Source organism: Gadus morhua, chromosome 6 (genome assembly GCF_902167405.1).
Source record: "Gadus morhua chromosome 6, gadMor3.0, whole genome shotgun sequence".
Taxonomy (NCBI): domain Eukaryota; kingdom Metazoa; phylum Chordata; class Actinopteri; order Gadiformes; family Gadidae; genus Gadus; species Gadus morhua.
In genome coordinates, this window is record NC_044053.1 from 18379735 (window position 1) to 18397032 (window position 17298).

Below are 17298 nucleotides of genomic sequence, written 5' to 3' on the forward strand. Positions count from 1 at the left end.
ATAACACAAACTGACGCTTGCAGGAGCCTCTGGGAGAGTTGTGGCCACATCTCTCCTCACGCTTCCTCTCCCTCCCCTAACCCTCTGTCCTCACTCGTCCCCTCGCTACTCCTTCTCTGCGGACTACTTTTCCCTTGCGATAGAGCTTGAGGAAGGACATGGAGGAAAGGCAGAGTCCCCTGCGGACAACGAACAAACATAAGAACCACCTAAATAGGAATTTTCATTGTTAAATGCATAGAGCGCAGCACACTCATCAAACTAAGACATCTCCATTTGAGTCAATTAGACAATTAGAATCATGAGTCCTGAATCATGAACCCTCCCTCGGGGTCCTTGGGTCAGTTTAAGTTCAATGGATCCGATTCCACACGTGTACTGCACCACATCAGCATATCCTCCAGAGGGAAAGCCATTCACTTTCAACCAATGGGTTGCATACCAACCGATGGCTTGGTTAATCATACCCAGTGTAGGATAATATGCCAGACAGCATTGAGTTGTTATGAGGAAGACTACAGCAAATGGAGATGGAGCAGCAACAACATAAAAAAAAAACGGGTTGATGGGGCAGTCAGACAGAGACGTCATGTTGGAGAAATGGAAGAATAATAATATTAAACATTCATTATTCAGCTGAGCACCTTTAAAAAACAACGTTCACAAGATGCTTTGACTCTTTGATAATACTCACAATAACAACAATGGAGCAATAGAAGCAGGGAATGTGGACAGGAGAACAAAGTTGGGGAAGAAGCAGACATCAATAAGAGGAGTAAGACAGTCAGACAAATGCACACATAAACAAACTAACCTCCATACTTCTGAACCGTTCTGAGCCCAGGGAGAACTAGCATGTAGAGGATTGAGAGAAATAGCTGAAACAATGCCAGACAGAGGGGTGAATCAGAGAAGGGATTCTCAGTTTGTGGTTACACAGGTAGGCACATGTACTGCAGTGCTTGCAATGCTAACAATGACTCCACAACTGAGATGTGTGTAGGCTTGTCATTGGAAGGAGATTCAACTTTATGTTCCTGAATCACATACACCTTGAGTTGAAGTTCTAATGCAGCATTTTTATATATGTGTGGTAGTGATGTACTTTAAAGTGTAAGTAAACTCCCTGTTTAAGCTCCAATTCTAAGACTATTAGTTTAAAGAGTTTTGGGAATCTAGGAAAGAGGGGGGATAGGGCATTATCCCATCGTTTAAGACCCATGCATACTTTTTTTAAGCTACTACCGTCGTTGTTTATGAGCGATGTTGCATATGACAGGTACCACACGCCTTGGCAATACAGTAATTGTCTGGAAAGCTTAACCCTCTTTCGCACATGGCCATCAACTGCAGTCTGTCCGACGTCACGAAAAGAACACAACTTGAGAGTAGAACGTACACAAACTGGTTGGCACTGGACATAGAACAGTGACAAAATGAAATAGATTACTATGTTGAAAATTACATATGACATATGAAAGATATATGGATTTTTGGTTCAACTCCCCTATAAAAGAAAATATCAGTGGTCGGAGATCAGCTACTGGAGCAAATTGAGACATGATTTTGTACATCACATTTATTTGTTTATTTCTGTTTGGTTGTAATGTTAATGGCTATAAGAAACAAATCGCAGCTGTCCGAATATGGTTTGATGTTTTCAGTGTAAAGCCATTTAGAACCATTTGCAGAGAAAAAAAGAGTTTGAAAAAGAAAGGCAAAGGTTTGGTGACTTTAGAGGGTTAAGGTCCTTCTGATGGGGCTTGAAATGATTCATAAGGCTGGGAGGTGTGGTGTAGATTATTTTATTATCTGAAAAGTGCTGCTTTAAATCCCCCGGGATGAAAATCCAGAGATAGAAAAGCACGGAAAAGCTAAAAGGTGTGTTCAAGTTATCCTGCAAGCTCCATGGTGTAGTATTTTATTTTAGTAGTGACTGTCATACTTTTCATACAACCCAAACAAAGTGGGATTTAGAGATTCTGAAGGCTCGATTCGCCAGAGCTTAGCGACGTCATTGAGACACACCACAAACTCACACAGGTGTCAGTGGATTATGGCAGAATTAAAACATGCTCCATTCGCTAACGGTAGCTTTTTAAAAATGAGTTCCCATGTTGCATTTACAAATTCAGGATTAGCCTTTAAGAAACTTTCATTGACAGTGGTAAGAAATGAGTTACAGAAATATGTTATGTTGCGATGCTTACATAATGCCCGGGATTTTAACTAGCAAAACAGTGTTTTTCTCCAACCTATTGGCCTTTGTTGCTGCGGTTTACAGTTACAGCTCTGACCTCATGACGTATTCATTCTCGCTCTATGACCCATATACCAAAACAATTATGCAACCAGAGGTTGTTCTTCTCTGCCACCCCACCGTCACCACCGGCACTCATTAAAAGTTGGAAAGCAGGCCATGCCTTTAAAAAGGTGCATGTTTGATTATTCAATGATCTCAACACAGCTGCCTGATAATGGCGCAATAACAGTAACTATCGATCTCAGTATTGAATAAAGCTGAGGTGTCAACTTGTTATCTGATCTTTAAATTAATCTTTACCACAAACTACTACCATCCACTAGAAAAGGCAAGCCAATTCTGATTACTTGTGAGTGTCAGGAAAATAGTGGGACAACTATAATTCAACATTAACAGATCCGATCGTCAACCAGGCGGATGATATAATCTTCATTAATTCCTATACAGGCCCATTCTAAATGAACACACTAATAGCATGTGGGTCCCATTAGACTACATGTTTTCAGTGCATTAAGGAGACAGTGACACACCCACACAAAAACAGAAGCATAAGAAATAGAGAGAAGTAGAAGTATAATGGGGATCTACACACGTCACGAGTACACACACACACACACACACACACACACACACACACACACAGTTTCCGTATGGAAGCCCAAGCTCAGGGGAAACAGCCTTTCCAGACTTGTCTTGAGGAACCATGTCGAGGTGTGGTTTGTATTTACACATGCAGACACAAGAGACTTTGCAAGTGTCCAATATAGAGATAACATTGAATACTTATTAATATGATTGAATGCATACATAAATACAGATGGATTTTGTGTGCATACTGCATTAAACCTGTATGAGTGTGCGTGCGTGCGTTCATGATTGTGTTTGAGGGTAAAAAAGCAAACCCAGGAAGAGAGATAAAAACAGACATGAAGGTATTAATATGTAGATTTCCTCATGTTTAATGTCGGATGGTAGTAGGCCTAAGAGAAAAATATTCTGATACTTATAAGTATCAGAACTAAGAAGACAACACATTTTTGCATTGCTCGACTTGCTTAGTCACTAATTAAAGAAATAAGCCTTGACCAATTTTGGTGACTTGGATGTCATTTTAAAGAATCCTTAGAAAAGCAGGATTTGCACTGCAACAAGTTGTTCACAATCTTTCACTTATCTTTACCATACTGGTGGGGGAGTGAAGGCTGCGGGCAGGAAAGATTAATAATTTTAGAAGCCTTTAACCTGGAGGTACGATCTCCTCTAAATGAATCACTGGACATTCACACACAGTGTGTGTGAATGTCCAGTGAGTCAACGTGTGTGACACACATGTGGAGTAGACGTCCCCCTACAAGATATTAAAAACATCCTGGGTAATCTGGGACATTTTGAGGTATTTTTTGTGTTTGCGTGTCCCACCATGTGGTCCAGCAAATCAACGTCGCCTGGAGGTAGGGAGGAGGTTGCTAATTATAAATAAATCCCCATGTTGACCCCAGGGCTGGTGATTGCCTAGATGTTAACTTATCGTTTAACATAGAAAAGTACCACAGAATCATAACCAGCATTTGCAAATGTAGGCTACAGAACAATGCACTCAGATTTAGATCCTTCACGGCTAAATGGATGTGATGAAGGTGGTGCTGTCGACCTAGCACATCACGCCCACTAATCCTGTTGGCTCAGCATGAGTGATGAGTCTAGTAGGGGGGAAGTTGTGCCGTTACAGTTTTGACAAGAGCGTGATGGCCATTAGATTGACTTATTGTGTTATGCCATTCTAGTAAGTTTTTCGTTTTCCAGTGAAGCTATTTCAGTTGGTATATTTCACTTATAATAATAACTCATGGGTTAAACAGGATTGAAAATAAAATAGGCTAGTAAGTGTTAAAAAAGACCAGTCAATATGAATCATTATCTACTGTGCCAAATCAACCTGTAGAAAAGGTTCAATGGAGACTAAATAAGACAAAGAGAATTGCCCAAAAAATATTCTACAAAATTTAACGATTCCAGACTGGGAGTGCATCTCATATTGTTCAGGTATATGGTCTGGGTTATATCAAGAAGATACACACGGCTTTATAGAACATGAAAGAATGGTGGGAGGAGTGCAGATCAAGGTAAAGGTTTGTCCATATAAAGGTCATAACCACAGGTGGGAGCAGGGTGTGTCCATCTAGGAACAAACAAATTGAGATGAGATGAGAACAACAGACTGCATCAATATGATAGGGCCAAATACTCACTGCGTGGACAGACAGACGATATTAGCTGCTAACTCCATAAACAAAGCAGGGTATTTTTACTCCAAACAATCAGACCTCCATAAAGAGAGATATTGCTGAATAGCAATACCTCCTCTTACTATCAGTTTTAATGTTGGCCTGCTAGGTTAAGCTCATGTTCAGGACTTTCAAACCAGGGGTTACATGCAAGTCAATTATCAATTCATTGCATTGTAGCCCTTTTCAGACCTGTGTCCCCTCTAAAGCATATTACAACTGTTGAAAATTATAGTTCCAGGAAGAGCATGGGATCTAACCTCCTGAGCCACTGCTGCCCAATTAACAGTACCAATAACAGAAGCCAAATTTTATTGTTATAAATATTGTTACGTCCTTGCCTTCTCTCATGTTTTGGCGGGACAGTTAAACAAAAAAAAAAGATTGGCCCTATAGAAAACTAGGCTTAATAAACAATGAACTTTTAAACTCTTAGAAATATTCCTGACCTCTGAGTGGGGCTTGAACGTTTGACAAGGCCATAAACACTCAGATTACAACATACTGATTTTCCTCATATCTGCAGAAGCGTAAAGCCTTACCCAATCACAGAAAGGCTTCAAGCAACAAAAGATTGATAGGAAGATAAACAAGATGGCGAATAAATCTGGCATTGTTGCACCAATACAAAATGATTGCTAGGGAAAAGAAAGGCATGTGAAACACATGCACTAATACAAAGTAGGCCTCAATGGTGTGGTACAGAGTGTGGCTTTGAGAGTGAAGAGCAACGTGGTGTGTGAGATTGAGGACACGTGAGTGGCCTGTATGGATTAACCATGATTTACACCCACTGTGTCGCGTCTGGCATTTCAGCCTCCATATTAACTGTTGTGCTTCTGCCAAGATCAATGCGCACGTTGATATTGAAATACATACTATACATTGAAATACATGTATTTTAGTGACCTCGTGTTGGGTTTTTCGTAACTATGCCATTGACATCAAAGCAAGTGCCTGCAAGCTGAACCATCTAGCTTCGCAAAGGTGTCAACATGCATGCAATAAATATTAGGCAACATGAATAGAATAGAATAGATCACACATAGACAAAGACAGATGTGGATGTTTTTGGTAGAGCATAGAGAGGGGCTTGATGGATGTGTGTGGTAGTGCATAGAGAGGGTAGTGTAGATGTGTGTGGTAGAGTGCATACAGAGGGGTGTGATGGATGTGCGTGGTAGTGCATACAGAGGGATGTGATGGATGTGTGTGGTAGTGCATATTAGAGGAATGTGGACGTGTATCTGTGTGTACGAACAAACAGGTGAGGGAGGAGGAGCTTTGGTTAGTGCCATTTAAAAAACACAGCTCCAATGCCCAACAGGACTTTCTCATCAGAGAGCGGTGGCAAGATGAATGGAAACATACTTGCATGCTCTGTAGCATGCATCGCGCAGGGGAAGAGGGAGGGGAAACCGCATGTAGAGTTTTGTGGCATAAAATATTGAAGAGAGACAAATGAACAGACAGGCAGTGATGGCACAAGCCCGACACAAGCTCCGGTGCGGGGAACAGCGGAGTCACGCTGACTCTGCCCTCACGTGATCATGGCTTTCGCCACTTCATGAGAAGCAAACTAGGGCGATCTGGAGAGTCAAGTTTCCCCTCATTTAGTGCTTAGCTACGGATCATCCTGAGAGACAGAGGGAGTTTGCTGACCCAGGACAACAGTCTTATTCTCCTCTGAGGCTCTCTTGTAATGTTGAGTTCATCTAGTCCCATCTGGTACTCCATAGCCATTGACATGCTAATCTCATCATAGAGTCCCATATAACTCCACAGGAAATGCTTCTAACCTGTAACCAAGAGGCGTTTGGAGAGAAATGGGTGGCCATGAGGACGGTGGCCATGTTTGTTTAAATCTAGAGTTTATACAAACATTTCCGGGTGTAGTGTGATAAAAGTATTATTTGTGACCAAACTGAGAATATTCAGCACCAACCAAATTGTGTGTAAAAGACATGTACCTGGATATTCACAAAAACATATTGTGCAACTCGTTGCTGTATCTAAGTTACAGGTTAGACCATTTTCCATGAAGATAGAAGGGACTCTATTCTAAGATAAGCATCTTAATGGCCCGAGTACCAGATGGGGCAAGAGTTTATCCAGCACAGGCCATATGAAATAAAGCAGGACGGTCTAAACAATGCCTTGTAAAAGATGTCCTTGAGTGATAGATTGATGATGATTTTCATAATACACACCCACATCATGGAATTTATGATGTTTGCAATCGTTTAATTGATGTTTTAAATACACACTCACATCATGCTATTGGTTGACTTTGCTGATCACAGTAGCTTATCGTCACAAAAGAAACAGACACAAAACAATTTAGTCACACTACCAAATTTACTTTCAGTAAGGGATACACACACAATGTCTCAAATTGCAGTTTTATTTAATCCTAAATAACGGATTTTGCTCTGAGTTTTGTATCTAAAATAACCAGAATTGGAGATGACCAATCAACCTATATCTATAAGATATCGATGGCGATTGTCAATCATCGGTTCGGCCCCTGGCTACTGTCAACCTGCATGACGTGGATGAGGTCTGCCTACCTGCTGGTATAGGTCAACCTCTCTGAGCAAGGCACCCAGGTGAGACATCCACGATGTTCTTCATAAGACAACAATGATGTCATACCCAATTTCAGGACAGTGATGAGGAGGACACTATGATTCACCGTTACATTTATAGCAAGGACTCCCAGGGCGCTGGGAACCATTTTATTCAAAAGCATGTGATTTTTATGTTGGAGGGGAAAAGGACAAAAAAGGGAGGTTTGGAGCATTTCAGACCGTCTCAGGACAGAATGCGGCCACACTACACTGCATTTGGTGGATGTGGTATGCCTACATACAATGCTTGTGAAAGTACTGGTTTGTGTAAATGTGGCTATATGTAGGCGATAGCTAGTTAAAACGGAAGTGCACATCTCTTAGCCTAACTTGACTCTTCCTTGTTAAAGACGTAGGATATCCTCAACCAGCAGAGAGGATGAGGGAACGAGCAAGAGATTAAATCATGCAGAGAAACTCTAAAAAGGAAACATGCATCTAGGCCAATGAGTCATTTCCCTTGTGCTTTGCCTCCTCTTCTTCTTCAAATACGCACACTGACTGTATAAATTATGTACATCATCACTGGTGTTTACAGGGAGTGGGAGTGGACCCATGGGTGTTAGGCCCTAGGATTTTTCAGCTTTTTATCCCCCGTTAAGTCTGCCTGCAATTAATTTGGGAATTAATTCAGTGCACAGAAATGAGCCCCCTACCCCCTCCGTAGTATGGCATAAAAGAAAACGGATTCTCTGAACAAATTAATAAATAAATCATTTATGAACGGCTTGCCCTCAAATAGCTTCATAATCTTCACTAATGGGGGCAACCATAGGGCATTACATGTATGACAATGCATTATGCAAACTATGCATCAAGATGTTTCCGTTAGCCTCAAAATAAATAATAAAAGTATGAAATAATTGTAGGTAACAATGTGATTTTTCTGCTGCTTTGCTGAGTCATATATGGCCTTTAGGAAATGCTTTCAGGTGTTTTCTTTCTGGGGCTTGGTAACTGTTTCTGAATTGAAGGGACGTTTACAGTCTATTCAATTCACTTGCAATTAGAGGATAGGTGTGTCGAATCAGCACTTAATCAGCAGGTGACAACTTAAATAAATATATCAGCTATTCAGAGGTTACACATGCAGTAGCATGTGTTTGAACTTTAGAGGGAGTCACCTAATGCAAGCCAATGTACGAGGGGGATTCTCCTTTAACCATAAGCCTAAGTACAGTACTTAGCGGCTAACATGCGCACATTTAGATGAATGTAGTCTTAATAAACTCCAAAAGGTGTATGACTAATTATTGGTGCCAGCATTCAACTCAAACAAGACACACACAATGCCAAGCAGGCTACATCTTTAATTAAAGTGCCCAGTAAGTCACAAAACAAGGTATCTCATATGAGACTGGTATTCAGGCAACATATGCATTGATTGGATTTGGATTTGGTTTGATTGGATAAGAAATGTCATGTGCATTGTTATGCAGCTCTACATCTAAAGCATCAAGCCTTAAACACCTTTAGGCTCTATTAAAGATAGTTCTGGTTACTATCACGTTATTTCTATCACGTTGACAGCTGCTTGGTAGCAGGATCATTACAAGCTGGGTAACTGGCCCTGTATAGAGCGGGGGCTACATTATGGAAGTAATCTTTCAATGGCCATCTTTGAAAAAAGAAATATGTATCCTAAATATCACCAAATACAATAACCCTATTGTCATTGTCGTCCTCTTCAACCCTCGTATTGTGGAACACAGGGTATTATGCATTTGGAATGTGTTGGAGTTGGAGATGAGATTTGGGCAAGGGCCTGGACACTTCGAAATACCAATGTTGGCTTCTTTAGCCCAGCACTCACAACCCGAGCAGACACCATGCTCATGTTCCTGTGTTCAGCCAATCCATAATTCATTGGGTAAATCTCCTTTGTACTGTACATATTTGTTTGTGGAGGAAAGAAAAAAACTGCCAGTACTTGACTCTGAGTAGAGCCTTGCATATAAATAAAACGAGAGTGGCTCGTGGCTCAGAAAGAAGACCTCACAATATGATTAAGAATTACAAACTGTAGCTCTGCTGTCCCAGATGATGTTGTGTAATGGCATCTTGTAATCTATTGCACGAGTATGGCTCATTGTTTTGTTTTTCAAATATATTCAGTGACAAGGTCTTCAATAAATTTCACCTTGATTACCCCTAAAGAGAGTTGAGCAACGATTGATAAAGCAACTGCCGAATAAATGTAAAGAACGCCTAGGGCAAGGCAAACTGCAATGGCCGACCGGCACCCTTCTCAGAAAACTGTCAATCTTCAACTTCCTCTTCTCCCAGGCAGTGACAGTTGACACAGGTCAGGCAGGCTGCAATAAATAGCCAAGTAACTTGTGTGAAAGCATTTTAACTTTCTAAAATAATCCTAATCGGATAAGAGAATCATAACCAACATAACCAAATGACAGCAGTTTCATCTGTGTGTGTGTGTGTGTGTGTGTGTGTGTGTGTGTGTGTGTGTGTGTGTGTGTGTGTGTGTGTGTGTGTGTGTGTGTGTGTGTGTGTGTGTGTGTGTGTGTGTGTGTGTGTGTGTGTGTGTAGGCAGAGAGCAGAAGTAAGTGTCAGAGGGCGGGGGGGGTCTGGGTTGATTGTGATAGTTATCTGAGTTTCACATTATAATTAGAAGTATTGTTTTATTCAAGCTCACGCTTTGGGCACTCACAAGGACTCACAAGACTCACAAATCCATCCTTATATGGACTGGTGACAAAATAAAAGAAATCAAATCCTAATTTATATTCCCCCCATTATTTCACAAGAAAGTGTGTAAACAAACATCCTGAAAATTATTTATGGCTAGCTCCATGAATCACAAACCGAGTGAGTAAAATAATCTCAAGAGGGATTGTATTAATGCTTAACTGTGGACTGAAGCTACTATTGCTCAACCCCAATATCAACAGAGGGAGGTTAACCTCAGATTAAATCTGGCCAATGGCCATGCATTATAAATGAATAAGGCCACACCATACTGAATTTCAGCCACACAATTCTGTTGGGATTTGAACAGATACGATTTCATGCTGATTTAGAATACAACCTAATTTAACTTGATTTGGTTCTGCTGGGAGTACAGCACCATCTCTTCAAATTCATTCCACAGATTCATCAGAAGCAAATCTCCTTTTGACCCCATGGAGTCCATCCAGTTGGAGCATTAGGGATGTGCTTGAGCTGAGGCTTGAATGTCTCGTTTGAAGGGGGGTCAGATGGCTTTGCACGCACTCCGGGACTCCCGCAGATGAATACATTGTCAAGTGTTAACGTCGGGTCCCTAAGCAGCTGGACCAGAAAGGCTGTTTGCTATCTCAGCAAAATAGGAAGGTGACATCACCGTAAAATGCGTCACATCAATCTGTAATTGAAAGGAAAAACAGCTTTTCAGACACATTCAAATAATCCTATGGTTGACCCACACAAACATGCACACACACACAGGTTGGCTTCCATGTATGGGCTTGACGAATTAGGTTTTACATGTTGGATTGAATATACAAATCCTCGCTTCTTGTACACGAAAAATCTATGCACAATATATGCTTAACGAAAAAAGGATTTACTTTAGCATATTGTTGTATGTTACATATAGATTCAGTCATGCAGAAATGATTAAAAGAAATGAGCGACAAAATTAACAATTGATGCTCTTAAATACGGAGCTAGTAGAAAATACGGTGGACCTACGAGACACAAAGAACATGGTACTGGTGTTATTGGACGGGCACCAGAAGCACCCGAAAATAGACGACCTTGGCAAGATGTATCACCCTAGCTCAGACTCGGACGTGTCGATCACGATGATGCACCTTAAGCTGGTCTGACACGCAGTTCTGGCCAGGCCGGATGTCTGCGTTGTCATTTCTTTAGCAGGTTCAGTGCAGGGGAGGGAAAGCAGCAGCATGGAACCCACACCGTAGGCCCAAGAGATGATGCTTTCAATATTTTAAGAAGGCCTCAGTTACAGTTACAGCAACGAGAACATGCGATTCCAAAAATATTCCAAGGCCTGGTCTTTATTCCTGATTCTGCCAAGCTAAATGAACTCCCCGAAAGGAGACAGGGAGTGGGCGGATGTATGAAGCCACGTGAGCCATGCTGAGGTCTCAGATGGAGAGATGATGCTGGCCCTGGTGATGCCGCGGAGTTTCAACGTGGCGCGAGACAACTCAGATTTCACTGGGAATAATGAGGGGGGATTTTGGGCATGTACAGGGCCGGATGATCAGAGTTAGGCCTACATGTGCTTTAAAGGGCTATAATTACAATGCTCATGTTGCTTCCCCACATCCGGAAATACCAACCTGCCAAACCGTTTTTGTATGATGACAAGCTAAAATAAATAAATGTAACCAAGACCGTCTAACAGAAACATTGCGTACCAAGTGATTCACACCAACATCTTATTCACACATGTCAGGGGGTCATAAGCATATCAAGTCTTTATGCTTACCAGTAAATAAGGGAACTAGCAAAGTGCAGAGGGGAAAAGTGTACCCTACATGTGGAAGAGAACACCACAAATATGTCAGTCTGCACAGTATTTAAAGTACAGTATGTGGTGGGCTGGGTTGGGAGGCGGCTGCATCGCACAGCACCCCAAAGCTCCTGAAGCGCAGTCCTGAGATTAAGATAATCACTGAGATGCTGAGGGATCTGTAGCGGGTCAGCCGGTCACTGAGCGATAGAACAGCAGTACCCAGACAGACAGGTCACAGTGATTGTGACGCCATCATCTTATTGGACGTCTGTTAGGCCCCAGCTTCTGGCACCTAGAGCGAGGACATGCAGTCCACACAGGCTATGACTCAGGTTTTATACAAGCTGCTGGGCTAATTTAAAAAGATTGCTTTCACACTTTTCTCGTGGTAGATGAGAGTCAATGCCCACTCTTTCTCGTAGCTCGAAGACAAATGAAGATAGAGAGGTTAAGGGCATTCAACCAGAAGGCCTGTATATTTCTGTTAAAGGCATTTCCTGCATTACTACATATTTAGTACAGGATAAATATATCCCGCAACTTAATAATAATAATAATACATTGGTCAGAAGAAGGAGCAACAATATATCACTGTCGGTACAGTAGGGATGTTCAAAGAACCATGTGCCAAGCGCCAACAATTGCTAGGTTAACCCATTCCCCGTATACAACAAAGCAAGCAAAGATAAGATGCTACATAAATAGTACTATTTTTTATTTATTCTTTTAGTGCCAGAATATACGACATACAATAAGTGTGTACATTAAGTGGCAGGACGCACAAGATACAATAAGTGCGTACATTAAGTACCAGGACATACAAGATACAATAAGTGGGTAGACTAAGTGCCAGCACGGAAGATACAATAAGTGTGTAGAAGGGGTGGGAGGGGGTGGCAATATAGAGTCTAGGTGAACTCTGAACAAGTGAGTCTTGAGTCCTTTGCGGAAGCTGGTGAGCGATTCTGCCGTCCTAACATCGGCAGGGAGCTCGTTCCACCACTGCGGTGCCAAAACAGAGAAGAGGTGTCACTTTGATGATCGACGTTTGCTTGCCCTTAACGATGGCGGTACAAGACGTCCAGCTGAAGTTGTTGAGCGGAGTGCTCGAGCTGGGGTGTGTGGTCTGACCAACGCATGAAGGTAGGCAGAGGCAATTCCGAACGCCTAGTAGGCCAGAACAATCATTTAATCTGATACAAGCTACTACAGAGGGGCCATTGGACTGTGGAGGTCCAGGAAAAGGGGGGGGGGTCACATGGGAGAATTTAGGTTGGTTAACAAGAGTATGGCCAGATTAAGAGTCCAAATTAATTTCAGGAAAAAAATGTCCCCTAACATGAAGGGCAAACAACACACTGACTAGTGTGTTTTAACATGTAGGAAAAAACCATCAACTCTTATTGCATTTGTCCCGTTTTCAGAAAATTTCACCGAAGATAAGAGTTCAAGGTCTACTTTTAAATATATTTTGTAAAGACATTTAGGTTTAATGACAAAACATTCTAACTTAATAATCACAAGTAGATATAGATAGTGTATTGCGTGAAGAGACATACATGTTATTAATAATCGAATGGACACTATTCTTTAGCCAAACATTTGTGTTCCTTCAGTGGTAAACTTCAGATCTTACAACCATGCAGCTCAGCCCAGTCTTTTAAAGTCTTGAATAATCGTACGGGTGAACCGCACATCTGCTTGAGTAGGAGCAACGAAAAGGGGACAGGGGAACGGAGGTCTAGGCATAAGTCTCACCAACTCAGACAGCGTTCTTATATTAGACATGCTAAACCCGATCACTGCAGAACATTAAGCCTGACAGCAGCGCTTTAATATTTGACGAAACCAACTAACCGCTGCAGCAACTGGCTGAAAAACCCAAGCGACTTTTATAGTTCTCTTCTATTTCTCCAAAGGGGGGCCTGTTGTCACGTGGCTGACAAACAGAGACAAGACGAATACAAGACCTTCCTTGGAGGGGATTGAGGAGCATGGTGAAGTAGATCAGGAGAAAGCATTGCAACATTACTCTGAAGTCCTATGGTTGACACTGATCACAAGCCTGCAAAGGCTTGTGATGAAAGGCTATTAACACATATATTTGAACTGCTACTATAGTCAAGTAAGTAAGTAATTGTGCATTTAGTTCCAGAACATATTGTTACAATGTGATGTTAAATGTTAAAATGGTCCACTTGTAGGCCTGGCAACCAACCAGAAGGACTGTTATTCTGTCATGGATTCAACAACATCACTTTGTAAATCAGTAACTTTGACATCCATGACCCTCATACTTTCTGCTAAATGTAAATGATCACAACGTGGAACATGGTCTCCAACACTTCCAATAGTCATTTGTAGTTGCACGTTGATCTACTAGGCACTTGGCACTTCAATCTGTTTCATTCCATAAGAAGAGTTGTAAAACAACAGCAAAGTCAGGAATATTGAGGTCAAGGCTGCCCACTAATCAGACTCCTCCCATTGATCAGGGTCCATGGAAGCACTGGTTGCATCTACAACCTCCCCAAAGTTATACTTTTTCGGTTCTTACGATTTTTTCACACCCTCTGAAGTTTTTGGGAAAAGGAACCTCTGAAGTGAGGCGGTTCAAAAATAAGTCCACATTTATCCAGCATCCGATTAACCAAAGCCTTGTTCAGTGAAGTCCAGGTGCTGAATTTGGTTTATACCTCCTGCTCTGATTCATGGTCTACTGCAGGAACAGTCTTCCTGTCCACTCCTCTTTTCTCTGACAGTCAAATCAGACCGGTCAACAGCTGATGTGCCCATGTTCTCATGCTCCCGTGAATTCACACAAACACAAAAGGCAAACAGGCAACCTATTCTTAATGGGATTTGTGCAGATTCATGAATAGCACAGTGGTGTTTGTCATGAGAAGCTCCTACCTGTCCCTATTAATCTGCTCATATTTGCTGTTCTAAAGGTGAGCATCTTGTTACTGTCTATGAATAGACCCAGGCTATTCATACATTATTCATCAACTATTTCAACACTAGAAGTAAATAAATACACAGAGAACAATCAATGAAGTGTCTTAAATGCTATCCCCTTATTTATGCATAGTCTACTGTTTTTAATAATCAAAGTCACAGAACAAATGAAAGACATACCTATTGTATTTACTCTTAATTGATAAAAGATGACCTCTTGTACAAACACGTTGCTTGTACTATGCCGTAATACTTCAGCCCAAATGATTAGTTAAAAAAATGTTTTGAACAATGAACATAATGGCAAATATGTGAGTTCTGAGGATGCACACAATCTTTTTTTTCATATCAAATCCTGTGACAATAAGAACCAGAACGCGGCTGTCAGCTCCTCCTCATGCGCGATACACACTGGAGGATGACATCATGTTTGGCCAGATTGGGTTTCAGTACCCTGATCAAAATCTGTCATTTTCAGCGCGTCACGTTAACCTACATTTGATTTATACAATACGGAGCAAAAATATTGAAGTGATAATATTTTACAAATGTATAGCCTAAATTAAGTGCGGGTTTAAGGTATATTGTTGTATTTGGGACTATGATGTTAAATGAACCAACTCGGGGTCTTTTGAGAGACTGGTCTGAAACAAGCAGCGGGGGAAAATCGTTCTGATCACAATAACGCGAAACATTGAAAGAGAAAAAACGGTTAACGACGTGTCATGTGGCCGATACATTCTTATTGACCATACATGACCTTATTTGAACATAGGGCCTATATGTCCTTATACATCATACATGCCCTTATTTACCATGATGTCCTTATTAACCAGCACCGAGTCATCGTGTGGCGATTGTAGTAGGCTACTATTATACAATGTGATGGTGAGCCGTATTACACAATGTGAGTATAATATACACAATGTGATCATAATCCGTCCCAGACAATGTGATTTTAACCCGTCGGACACATTGTGAAGATACACAATGTGATGATAACCCGTCACACACAATGTGATGATAAGCCGCCTTGGAAAATGTGATGGTAAGATACACAATGTGATAGTTACCCGTCATACACAATGTGATGATACACAGATAACCCATCATACAAAATGTTATGATACACATTGTGATGATAACCCGTCGGGAACAGTCTGGTTTAAAATTACCTCCTGCAGTATGAACAAGATGATCTGTCAATGGCATACTGTGCTTAACCGTTAAGCCAAAGCGACATATCAGGATATACTATAAAGGAAAATATGTAAATATGATTTCAATGTCCAGGTGTATGGTGATGTCCAGGTGTAGACCTCAGCTGTCCAACAGTACTTTAGTGAAACCAACACTACGCACTTAGCGGACGGCATCGGACGGACGTGTAAAACAAGCAGCAATTAAGAATGTGGACAACAGCGCGCTTTAAAACACGTCGCAGAGCAAGGTAGCGTGCTACGACTTGAAACTAAAAAAACATGTAAACCATACGGTTTGGGCACTTTTAGTTTGAACAAAGCGTACCTCGTTGAACCCACGAGGAAGTGTCGTTGTGAATGAGCGAGGGGTTTATGGCTCAATAGTAGTACTAAGACTGCAAGCAGAACAGCAGCAACGCATTCTCGTATTATCGTCGGAAAACAAACACTTACCACTTAAATTCGTGTAGCTGTTGAAAAACGAACGCTATCCAACACATTTAGTCCAACGCTGAAGATGTCGGTGTGACTTTCCGAAGTGCTGTCAGTAGTCAGGACTTCCTGGTGCTCCTCGTCCCTCCAGCAGCAGCTGCTCGAAGCGGTTTGTTTGACAGCTACTTTGACAGGCGGAAATAAGTTGCGTCTACTAGTATAGCCTACTGGTCTACTTGCCTGGACTGTGTAGCAGCCTGCAAAGAGACATGGCGCGTATATTTAGATCAAATTCAACAAAAACATAAAGATCATAACATACGTAGGCTAAGAAGAGTCTTTTTTTGTCCAATGGAAACATAAGAACATTGTAAATGAGTGGTTGCAAAATAATTCTGCTAGTAGTTGAATTATGGAAAATAGGAATTATTTTTCCTTTGAATAATTTATACATTAATGGAGGTCGGCTTTTATAGTTGTATTTAAACTTAAATAGATTTATGCTACCTTTGGAATTGACGATTCTATATTGCACTAGTGCCCCCTTGTGTCGTAATCAAATCCTTGTCATTTGCAGACGTAAAAGTACAGTATCCTGCTTATTTTGGTTTGTTATTTGTGTCTATCATCAGAGTCAGTGAGTGGATGATACAGTCTCTATGTACTAGTTAAGAGCATAATTTGACTCCTTGAAGAAGTTACATTTCGAGATGATCCTAATCCCATTGACATTGGGCAATTAAACTTTTGGCAACCAGCCACTACCTCAAATATGTCATTGTGGCTGTCCTGAAGTCACATCAGGCAGCAGATGATTCATAACATCACCTCAATCAAGCATAGAAAATCTTGCCAAAACAATGGGCTTGAGAGGAAGTTCCCTTCACAGATTTATATGCAAAGCAGTAATCTGCGGAGTGCAACAATAATAAACTGTGGGTAAGATAAATTGAATTTGGTGCCATGGTTATTAAAGAACTTTACAATATTAACTATATCTAGAATGAGAAAAAACATGGGAATGTCCCTATAGGAGAAAGATTCT

General features: G+C 41.2%; 1 protein-coding gene across 1 annotated transcript in view; it reads right to left on the reverse strand.

Annotated features, from left to right (window-relative positions):
- The window catches only part of taok3a (TAO kinase 3a), a 51980-nt gene extending 35539 nt beyond the window's left edge, over window positions 1-16441 (reverse strand). Inside the window, exon 1 of the mRNA XM_030359208.1 lies at window positions 16275-16441. The gene's annotated coding sequence lies outside the window, so the exon portion shown is untranslated. The remainder of the gene's footprint in view (window positions 1-16274) is intronic.
- Window positions 16442-17298: the final 857 nt, after the last annotated feature.